At 43.1% G+C, this 11,758-nt stretch overlaps 1 long non-coding RNA gene across 2 annotated transcripts; it reads right to left on the bottom strand.

Annotated features, from left to right (window-relative positions):
* Positions 1 to 495: 495 nt before the first annotated feature.
* Positions 496 to 2,999, bottom strand: LOC137325057 (uncharacterized). Of its 2 annotated transcripts, none has more exons than XR_010963796.1 (3): positions 2,933 to 2,999; positions 2,700 to 2,747; positions 496 to 519 (listed from the first exon to the last, which is right to left on the bottom strand). It is a non-coding gene; the product is annotated as an uncharacterized lncRNA (long non-coding RNA). The 2 variants fall into 2 exon arrangements; XR_010963795.1 differs by lacking the exon at positions 496 to 519 and adding an exon at positions 1,554 to 1,620.
* Positions 3,000 to 11,758: the final 8,759 nt, after the last annotated feature.

The raw sequence follows: 11,758 nt of genomic DNA, 5'->3' as shown, positions 1-11,758 counted from the left end.
ACTTTACTGAGAGCTAGAGCTTTGCTGATGCAAACTAAATAAAAATGCCTGAAAGCACATTGAATTTGCCTGGAATGCAGTATCAATCAAGAATACAGAAAATTAGCAACACAAACTAAAACTGGTACAACCCAAAGAAAGTATAAGGGTCAGAAAAATTAACTAAGTCTGGATGTGACACATTGACAGAAATGTAATCTCCTTTTACTAATTGAAATATCCCTGCTTGATAAGTATTTTCATGCCATGGACTGCTATTCATGGAACAATAATTACTTTTCTTTATGTTCATTAGAGCTATGTCTTTCGGAAATCGGTCAGTTCTTTTGAACACAATTTGTTCTAAAAATCTGCCCCTCACACAGTTAGAACCTCTAAAAAAGATCTTTGAATAAATAAAGAAAAGCCCACTTTCACGAATGATTAACCCTCTGTCTCGGTAACGGATTCCTCTCGTGAAGCCATAACCTTTGATGTCTTCCCACATCAGAGTCTTGGATCCTTCAGTGAAGGCCTTCCCTGCAGTAAATTTTTTTTCAATCAGAAGGTCAGACATCTAATGGTTATGTTGTGAGGTGCAAACATGTCAAATAGGATTGATAATTCTATACAGGAACGGGAGTTAAAGTCGAGCGGCTCTATTTGCCGCTCCATTACCGCCCCGCGGCAGGTTTAACCCTACTGTTTTTGCCGGCGGCTGAGGTGGCCGCCTGCCCCAGGCGGGAGCCTCATTAACATATGCTAATCAGGGCATAATGACATACGCAGGGCCCCGATGGGATGTTAAAATAATGAGGGGCATAGATAAGGTCGATAGTCAAAATCTTTTCCCAAAGGTAGGGGAGTCTATAACGAGGGGGCATAGATTTAAGGTGAGAGGGGAGAGATACAAAAGGGTCCAGAGGGGCAATTTTTTCACTCAAAGGGTGGTGAGTGTCTGGAACGAGCTGCCAGAGGCAGTAGTAGAGGCGGGTACAATTTTGTCTTTTAAAAAGCATTTGGACAGTTACATGGGTAAGATGGGTATAGAGGGATATGGGCCAAGTGCAGGCAATTGGGACTAACTTAGTGGTATAAACTGGGCGACATGGACATGTTGGGCCGAAGGGCCTGTTTCCATGTTGTAAAAAAAAAAAAATGCGGTACTCAGCGGGTCCCCTGTCGCAGGCAACCCCACTTCTCCTGGTATGAGTGCAGTGATGGGCAGCTCTGGCTACACCGGGGAGATAGACGGAACTTTCACTCGCTGGCGGGAAGCCAGTGAGACGCGCAGGAGTATCTGAGCGAGGACCAGCTGATATTAACTGCAGCTCCTTCATGTGTGATCCCAACGTCAGCCTCTGATAGTATCACAGCCGCAGCATGCACTCGTCGGCAGGGGACCTTGGATAATGATCCAGATCAGGGGTCCAGGCTGATTTTTTTTTCCTCTCTGTAGCCAAGAGCGCTGAATCCAACCGAAGTTCTCCAGCATAGTGCCAGCAGAGATCAACTCACTCAGCACGGAGCAAGTCACAACAACAACAACAACAACAACAACAACAACAAACAGTCCTTCCCGGTACTTCGGCCAAAGTACATTTACCAACTGAAAAGCAAAATACTGCAGATGTTGGAAATCTGAAATAAAAACAGAAAATGCTGGAAATACTCAGCAAGTCAGGCAGCATCCGTGGAGACAGAAACAGTGTTAACGTTTCAGGTCGATGACCCTTCGTCAGGACTGGAAGAAGTGAAAGATTTAGCAGTTTTTAATCAAGTACAGAGCCAGGGGGAGGAGGGGCGGGGAGGGGAGGAAAGAACAAAAGGGAAGGTCTCTGATAGGGTGGTGGGCCGGAGTGATTAAATGACAAAAGGGATGATGGTGTAAGGCGAGGAGGATGGTAATGGTACAAGTAAAGAAAGAAAAGCTGGGTCTAGAGGAGCTGTAAATGGCAACAGCAGAACCATTACCAGCACCTGCTGTCCGAAAAAATGGGAGCAGTGGTTATGATCTGAAGTTATTGAAATCAATGTTGCGTCTGGAAGGTTGTAAAGTGCCTAATTTAAAGATGAGGTGCTGTTCCTTGAGCTTCCGTTGAGCTTCACTGGAACAGTGTAAGAGGTCATGGTGGGAGTGGGACGGGGAATTAAAATGACAAGCGACCGGCAGGTCAGAGTCACACTTGCAGACGGAGCAGAGGTGTTCAGTAAAGTGATCACCCAATCTACGTTTGGTCTCCCCAATGTAGAGGAGACCGCATTGTGAGCAGTGAATACAGTACAGTAAATTGAAAGAAGTACAAGTAAATCGCTGTTTCACCTGGAAGGAGTGTTTGGTGTCCTGGACAGTGGGAATGGAGGAGGTGAAAGGGCAGGTGTTGCATCTCATGCACTCGCACGGGAAGGTGCCGTGGGGAGGAGAGCAGGTGTTGGGGATGATGGAAGAGTGGACCAGGGTGTCACGGAGGGGAACGGTCCCTTCAGAATGCTGGAAGGGGAGGGGAAGATGTGTTTGGTGGTGGCATCGCGTTGGATGATCCGTTGAATATGGAGGCTGGTGGGGTGGAAGATGAAGACAAGGGAACATTTACCTACTGAAGCATTCAAAGCACCCACAAGCTGCATTATTCATCATATTTAATGCTCTTCCTTCCTCAGCTCCCTTCTTCTTGATACATTTGAACTGCCAAGATATCAAATAAACAGTAACAACTGACCTGTAAGGTGTGCAGCATCCTTCAGTAGATTGGTAGTGCTCTGCACCTCTATAAGATAACAAAATAAGATAGTGCATAGCAAATCAGAAACAATAAATCAAAATATGAAAACATTACTTCCTTTATTTTGCAGATATTAAGTGGTTAATATGAATTTTAAATTCTATCCCCACTTTTTCTACAATTTATTTTTTTAAAACGACATCAAATAGGGAAAAAAGTTTCATTCTTACCACTTATCTGTTCGGCAACTTGGATAACACTGATGTTGGCCTACAAAATAATAATAATAATGATCAGTTTTTCTTATTTTTAAATTTTTTTAATTACCAGCTGAGGTTACACAGCTCAGTTTACCTGTTCTAGATTGGTAATATCCTGTTGTAATTTGAAGAGGTAAAATAAAGTCAGTGCAAGCCATATCAGTGCTACAAGAAGCAAGAGCAGAGTCAGGGCTGTGAAAATCTTCTGTAGCTTTGCCTTCTTCTCCATCTCCAGTTGTGGCATCATATTTTTAGATGATGCTGCAATGCTGGAAGGGTTTGGAATGTCCAGCATTCTCATCGAATCCAGGTTATTCTGTTCCATGGTCAAAGGCAGTTTCACGATTCAAAACTTGCTTCCCACGGAACCAGAATCTTGCAGAGTAGTTCACTTGTCATTGGAATAATCCATCGGCCTAGTGCTGATTACCTTACAGCTCTTTAAATGCACACATATTATGCGCACACAACTGGTCCCAATCTTCAAATGTGCATAAAATAAGATCAACCTCCAATGCAAAAGAAAATCAGAAATGAAATCGGAAGAGTGTAAGAGAATTATGGTAAAAGGGAAGTACCTAAATAGATCACATGTTGATGCAGTATTGAAGCAATTTTGTGTCGAGACGGCCTTATACCTTTTAGGCAACTTTTTCTCTAAGTCCGCCTTGTTTATCCAGTGTCCTTTCTTAATTTATATTTAAATTTAACTTCCAGCTTCATTTCAAGATGATTATTGTATTCTGTGTTTCCCAAAAAGAAATGCAAGAGATCATAGTTACTTTTACTCTTAAATTGCTTTATATCATTAACCTTTTCCCAGTCACAGAAATGGCTGTGATTTCCTATTAAATTCCCATTATGAAAGAGGGTGAATTAGAATTCTAGCAAACCTACTTCAAAGAGACCTGCAAACCACCCTCATTTAAAATGTTTTGAAGTCTGTAGGATTTGTTATGGGAGTGGAGCAGGGTGGAAGATGAGCTTGGCCCTCCCTGGCTGCTTCTTGTCCTCCTTGGATAGTGAGATGGCAGCTTGTTTTTTGGACTTGCAAGCCAGAAATGGCTTGCCTCAACAAACCACCTTGATGACCGTGCTTCTTCTAAGCAAAAACCACATTATTTCGAGGTTCTCTATATAACGACTGCGCTGGCTGTCGTCTTCAGATCAGTAAAGCTTGAAAAGGTCAGGGCAGACTTGCAATCCTCCCCTGCTTGGCTCCTACTAATTGGGCAATTGTTTATGTCAGGAATTTCATCATTACGAGCCAGGAAATCTGGGCAGCGCAATCATTTTCAAAACCTTCTAGTGCTGAGCTTCCAAAGGTGTACGTCAAAATCAGGTACAGAAAGAGAAAGAGAAGTAAAGAGAGGGAAAGAAAGATTGGATTAAGGGAGAGAGAAAATAGAGACAGAGAGGAAAAATAAGAAAAAAAATTAAATTTGACATTATTAAAATCTCCAACAATTCATCAACCTGAAAGAATGAGACTCCACACTTTTAACTGTTCATTTTCTGAGCCAGAGAGGTTGATTGGCAGGCATTAACAATTATCATGTCGCTAAAAGGGTACTTACACTGTTAGTTACTAGACTTAACTTTCCGTGGTGAGTTTAGTGGGCAATTAACATGCAAATGCAGCAACTTCATGAAATTCATGGAGAGGTTATGGGCGCGTTGCCATTTTCGTGAAGCGGCGCAAATCGTCCAGCGACTTGCAGCGATTCGCAATTCACCGGGTATCTCTCCCTCGCCACAAGTTGCTGACTGATTTGCACATTAATAACGGCGAGCGTCGTTCAGCAAATTCCGGCCCATTATATTTAAGTTGATCAGAAGGCAATGAGGCTTTTGTACAGCAGGCTGATCCTTTTTCTACACATTTCACAGGGTTTGCAGGTTATATGACAAGTGCTTGTAAATGTCAAACCAGCAGGTTAGCTGCTGCCCACGGCTGCCCAACATGCTCCAAAGGGTTGAGTCAACAGAAACGATTATATTGATAGTGATCTTCGCCTTGAATTTTCAGCATCTTACTTTCGAATCGAATTTCTCAGCTAGACACTGACGTGGTGGCTGAGGTCACACAGGGGAAAGAAAGCAGAGCTCAGTCAGGCCTCGAATAGAAAAAAATAATGCTTAATATCTTTTTGGTTGGTGTGACTTAGTAAAGCTTATGCAATTTAAGACTGTCTTCCTATCTGGGGGTAAACATACAAATTTGCCTAAAGACATCTGCACCATTAAGTGGGGGAGGGAGGAGGAAATGTTAACTAATACATGGCTGCCAGCTGGGAAAGAAAATGAAAATAATTTTATGTCAGTCAGAACTCCAATAGGCTTAACAAATGATTTAACAGACAACCATGACCTGCTGTTCATGTCTTAGCTACTAGAATAATAAGAATGATTAATATTCTGATTGCCTTGACTATTGAGAAAGAGTCCCTTTATTGAAATGATCCTGACTCCATTTTAAAGAAAGACAGTCCTAGGATTTTCAGTTCCCTGTTTGACTGCCTGTTTCCACATTGACGTGGTGAGGAAGAGGTTTTGTGGAAAGTCTTTGCTACACAATATATCAGAGATTCGGTTGAAAACATCCGGGAACGAACATGCAAGACTTTGGACCTTTTTTTGGAACAATTCAAGTGTTTTGCAAGTCAAATATATTTCTGATTAGATACACTATTCTTCGTGTCTGTAAAATCATCTTTTGCAAATAAAGTCAACCATTGAACTTAGCCTGAACAGAACAAGCTGACAGAATGATGTTTCTCACATCCTTCGAAATGGACAGAAGAACAAGGTGGCAATCAGTCACACTGCCGAAAATGGTCATTGTTAGTCCTACGGCAAGCTGTCCTATTCAGATCACGCATAAAGTTGTAAGTTTTACTTCATAGCAGATGTGGGTCCACGTGGAAACTTCCTATTTACTATAAACAGAAGAAAGGACTATTAGGAGAGAGACCAAGTTGCAATAGTCCTATGGATGGGTTTCAAGTGAAATTAATTTGAGCAGTTTCACATTTGTGCTAACAAATTTGCAATAAATTGGTAATGCTCTGAAAGGCTATAAAAAAGATTGGTGGGCAACGTGGAAACATTCATGGGGAGCTGTGTTTTTCTGAGGTTGAGTTTAAGGCACACCGTTTGGGAAAGAGTACATCCTGGAAGATGCCCCAAATAACTTAACACTGAGGACGAAACAGTGGATGTCAACCAAGAAGGAAAGAGGGAAAGGGAGCAAGGTTTCAGTCAAAGAGAAGTGTTTTGAGGAGGTTTTTTGAAAGTAGGGAGTGAGGTAGAAAGGCCGGGAGAACTGGCCAAGAGGTTTGAAAGGAGCATGGCTGAATGAGTAAACCAGCAATGGTGGAACATGGTACAAGAAGGCCAGAGTTAGAGGAATGGAGTATGCATGTTGGGACACAAAGCAGGAGATTACTAAGATAGAGTGGCATTAGGTCATACACTGGTTTAAGGTGAGGACATCGCTGCAGGAGTTCGTCAGGGCAGTGTCCTCGGCCCAACCATGTTCAGCTGCTTCATCAATGACCTTCCCTCTATCATAACGTCAGAAATGGAGATGTTCGCTGATGATTGCACAATGTTCAGTTCCATTACCACCCCTCAGATAATGAAGCAGTCCGTGCCCGCATGCAGCAAGACCTGGAAAACATCCAGGCTTGGGCTGATAAGTGGCAAGTAACATTTGCGCCTGACAAGTGCCAGGCAATGACCATCTCCAACAAGAGAGAGTCTAACCACCTCCCCTTGACATTCAATGGCATTACCATCGCCAAATCCCCCACCATCAACATCCTGGGGGTCATCAATGACCAGAAACTAAACTGGACCAGCCATATAAATACTGTGGCTACAAGAGCAGGTCAGAGGTTGGGTATTCTGCAGCAAGTGACTCACCTCCTGACTCCCCAAAGCCTTTCCACCATCTACAAGGCACAAGTCAGGAGTATGATGGAATACTCTCCACTTGCCTGGATGAGTGTAGCTCCAACAACACTCAAGAAACTTGACACCATCCCGGACAAAGCAGCCCGCTTGATTGGCACCCCATCCACCACCCTAAACATTCACTCCCTTCACCACTGGCACACTGTGGCTGCAGTGTGTACCATCCACAGGATGCACTGCAGCAACTCGCCAAGGCTTCTTAGGCAGCACTTCCCAAACCCTCTACCACCTAGGACAAGAGCAGCAGGCACTTGGTGTATAACACCACCTGCACGTTCCCCTCCAAGTCACACACCATCCTGACTTGGAAATCTATCACCGTTCCTTCATCGTCACTGGGTCAAAATCCTGGAACTCCCTTCCTAACCGCACTGTAGGAGAAACTTCACCACACGGACTGCAGCGGTTCAAGAAGGCGGCTCACCACCACCTTCTCAAGGGCAATTAGGGATGGGCAATAAATGCCGGCCTCACCAGTGACGCCCACATCCCATGAACGAATAAAAAAAACCACAAGAACAAAATTCTAATACAGTTACATCAAATAAACAAGGATGGTACAATCTGTCCCTCGGAAGTTTCAAGCTGATCAGTCCTGGTTCGTAGAGTGTGTGGGCCTCCGCCATCCCGGGAAGCTGCTTTTAACTGTATTGGGGCAGTGCCTCAGTTTATATATCTTTCTGAAACATATTTGCTTCTGGTAGCTTAATAACATTAATCCCATGATGTCATCTGTCCCGGACATCCCCCCCTCCAGACATCTTTATCCATTCTATGGTGTAAACTGTTGTCCGTTCTATCTACCTTATGATGTGGAGATGCCGGTGATGGACTGGGGTGTACAAATGTAAGGAATCTTACAACACCAGGTTATAGTCCAACAGTTTTATTTGAAAATCACAAGCTTTCGGAGGCTTTCTCCTTCGTCAGGTGAGTGTCGGATTCCTTGAAAATTACCGCATATATAGTCAGAGAACAATGCCTGGTGATTACAGATAATCTTTCCAACTGCCCGTTATCAAGGCAATCAAATGAATTGAATAGTGTTCAGACAGAGAAACATTAGATTCCAGACTACTGAATATACAAACGGCCAGAACCAAAGACAGAGAGGGAGAGAGAGAGAGAGAAACATCCGAAAGGAAGAGAAAGAGAGAGAATGACCAGTTGTATTAAAAACAGATAACTTTTTTTTCCGCTGGTGGGGTTACGTGTAGCGCGACATGAACCCAAGATCCCGGTTGAGGCTGTCCTCATGGGTGCGGAACTTGGCTATCAATTTCTGCTCGACAATTTTGCGTTGTCTTGTGTCTTGAAGGCTGCCTTGGAGAACGCTTACCCGAAGATCGGTGGCTGAATGTCCTTGACTGCTGAAGTGTTCTTTCGGATGTTTCTCTCTCTCTCACTCTCTGTCTTTGGTTCTGGCCGTTTGTATATTCAGTAGTCTGGTATCTAATGTTTCCCTGTCTGAACACTATTCAATTCATTTGATTGCCTTGATAACGGGCAGTTGGAAAGATTATCTGTAATCACCAGGCATTGTTCTCTGACTATATATGCGGTAATTTTCAAGGAATCCGACACTCACCTGACGAAGGAGAAAGCCTCCGAAAGCTTGTGATTTTCAAATAAAACTGTTGGACTATAACCTGGCGTTGTAAGATTCCCTACATTTATCTACCTTATGGGGGAGGGACATATATCATCCTGTATTTGTCAATCACAAAAGTTACCTAATTATCCGAACAAAGCTCCTGCAATTAACATAACAGGATTAGACTGTGTCCATGTCCTGAGTCTTTGATTATGCCTTGGGACGTTTTGTTACCTGTTTCTGACAATTGGTCTTCAATGTGTCTGTTTCACAGTTTTATTGTCTCTGCAGTATACTCAATCACTTTGCCTGATGTCAGGCATATCATTGCCTGTGGAATGCTGGCTCCCTTTGTATTCTCACAGACGCAAGGCCTGCGCTTTGCTTTTTAGCAAGCGTCTGAAGCTTTGCAGGACAGCATACCATGATTTGGTCTAGAAATCATATTTTTTACAAAACCCGCAGCCTTTCTGATTTGTGTGACTCAGCTACTCACTGGATAAACACTGAGAGCATCTAAAAATTTACTGCAGGGAAGTACAATTTATTGTTGTAATATTCACACTCTATTCCCTTGCGGCTTATAGTGTACAAATTGTCCTTGTGTATCTCTCCCCCCAGCGGCTAGTGATAGACCACTAAAGACAGGTTTCCTTTTTTGTTTATGGGGTTGTGCATTTAAATTATATCTAAGTAGTGCATCTTTAAAACAGCATCTCTGTACGTGCCAGATACAATGAATTCTCCTGTACAATTAAAAGCAAAATACTGCAGGTGCTGTAAATCTGAAATAAAAACAGAAAGCATGTGTCGAGAAAGAAACAGAGTTAATGTTTCAGGTCGAAGGCCTGTCATCAGAACTGGGAGATGTTAAAAGAGTTAAAGTTTTTGAGCAAGTACAGAGCCAGGAGGGGAGGGGAGGAAAGAACAAAAGGGAAGGTCTCTGAAAGGGTGGAGGGCAGGAGTGATTAAATGACAAAAGAGATGATGGTGCAAGGCAAGGAGGGTGGTAATGGGACAGGTTAAGAAGCAAAAGATTGATCAGCTGCTGCTGCGTTAACTCTGCTTCTTTCTCCACAGATGCTGCCTGACTTGCTGAGCTTCTCCAGCAATTTCTGTCTCCTGTACAATATCTTGCTGCTGTAACCGCACTGCAGGCATTTGTAAATCTGGAAGCTGGCCCAAACAGAGTAAAAATGGACATATTTCTGCAACTCTCATTTTTACCATTACGTGAATTTTGAATTTAAATTCAACATTCAAAAACATCAAAAACTATTGTAAGGTAATTTAGTTAAACCCCACAAATATTACATTTATATACATATATTTCAAGATGCAGGGTAGGTAGCCATATTTTGTGAGATCATCATATAGTTTTTGTATGGTACTTGTGGAGATATACACCGGGCACTGTGGCACCTTGGATTTACTGACATGGATATGTGTACATTGGGAGCAGTGCTTTAAGTCAGATTAAGGCAATCTGCTTGGTCACATTCCTTCGAATTTCTTCTCAAAGAATTACTCTCTTAAGATCCTTTTGCAGTGCAGAAAGAACCCTCTGCTTTAAAACGTACAGCATTTCATAATTTTAAGAGGTGACAATAAGAAACACGTACATCTGCCTCTGCTAGCGATGCCCCAAGCCTGCCCAATATGACAAATCATTCATGAGAGTGGTCTGGAGACTACAATGTTACATCATACATGACCGTATTACCATAAACTGAAACTGCTTTCCCAGAAATCTCACCTCCTTTGGTCTCTGTGGTGTTCCTCATTTCATGGGTTGAACAGTGCTGAGTTCACACGTTCCCCGCCCACACTCCAAAAAGAGTTACAAGTGCCCTTTGAAATTTCAAATCTTTCTAACTGTTGCTAACTTGCGGTCAGCGAGATTTCAGCAGAATCAAATGGTTCTCAGCTCCAGCCGCATTCAGCAATGTAACAGCATAGGAGGAGCTGTCTGCAAATTGGACTGGAAAAGAATCTGGTGACGCCATCCATTGACGTTGAAGTATACCTCAATCAGCACGGGGCTGTAATAGTCAAAAAAAAGCCTCTTTCACTTCACATTTTCTCTTTCCTCTCTCTGACCCTCCCCTCACCGCACTCCCCCCCACTTTCTTCTCGGAGCTAACAGAGACCATGAATATTTCCCAGATTAGGAAAAAAAAATGAGGGGTCCCACTTCCAGACTAATGCAACTTGAGGGGGCCACTAACAATTGCTGCTGGTTGGATCTATTATTTCCCTTCACTCCCTGGAGGGACTGCTACACCCTGTCACACCCCTCAGTGATACAACGGAGATTGGGAACTTACAGCATGTTGAAACACCACATGGAACCAAGCAATGACTTGCATTCATTCTTATTGAATTGTGTGCTTTTGGAGACCCTGTATCATCACACTGCTATTTTTGGCATTTATGTCACTACTGCAGCAATCTGAGGCAGGTAAACATTCCTGTGCACCCATTTTCTTAACATAATATATATTATATTCTTTTAAATCATAAAATTACCTGTATTCAACAGGAAACCAGCAGTGGTTTCCATGCCCGGTATTAATGGGCTTGCTTGATCCGATGAGGTGTAACCAGGCTGTCTGGTGGCAGGACAGTCTCTCATTACAATAGAATCTTATTTTAGTTCTTCTTCATCAACAGCCATCATTTATTTAGCGCCTTTAATGTGGGAAAACGGCCCAAGGTCCTTGAGGTTGCCGAGCCAAAGTAGGAGATATTAGGAAGGGTGAACAAAAACTTGATTAAAGGAATGGGTTTTAAGGAGGGTCTTAAAAGAGAAGAACAAGGTGGAGAGTCAAAGGGTTTCAGGCAGGGAATTCCAGATCATGGGAACTAGATGGCTGAAGGTACGGCCACGAATGGTGGGGTGGAGAGAGGGGGGATTGCACAAGAGGCCAGATTTTGGAGGAGGGAGTTGCAGGGTTAGAGAAGGTTACAGAAATAGGAAGGGTCGAGGCCATGGAAGGATTTAAATACGAGAATGAGAATTTTAAATTTGTGATGTTGAGGAACTGAGAACCAATATAGGTCAGCGATGACAGGGGGGATGAGTGAGTGGGACTTAGCGAGGGATACGATACAGGCAGCAGAGTTTTGGATGAGATGAAGTTTACGGAGGGTGGAGGATAGGTGGCTGAGTGGTGAGTGGTGGAATAGTTGAGTCTGGACGTAGCAAAGGCATGGATCAGGGT

Source organism: Heptranchias perlo, chromosome 9, assembly GCF_035084215.1.
Source record: "Heptranchias perlo isolate sHepPer1 chromosome 9, sHepPer1.hap1, whole genome shotgun sequence".
Taxonomy (NCBI): domain Eukaryota; kingdom Metazoa; phylum Chordata; class Chondrichthyes; order Hexanchiformes; family Hexanchidae; genus Heptranchias; species Heptranchias perlo.
This window is presented reverse-complemented; position numbering and strand designations above follow the sequence as displayed.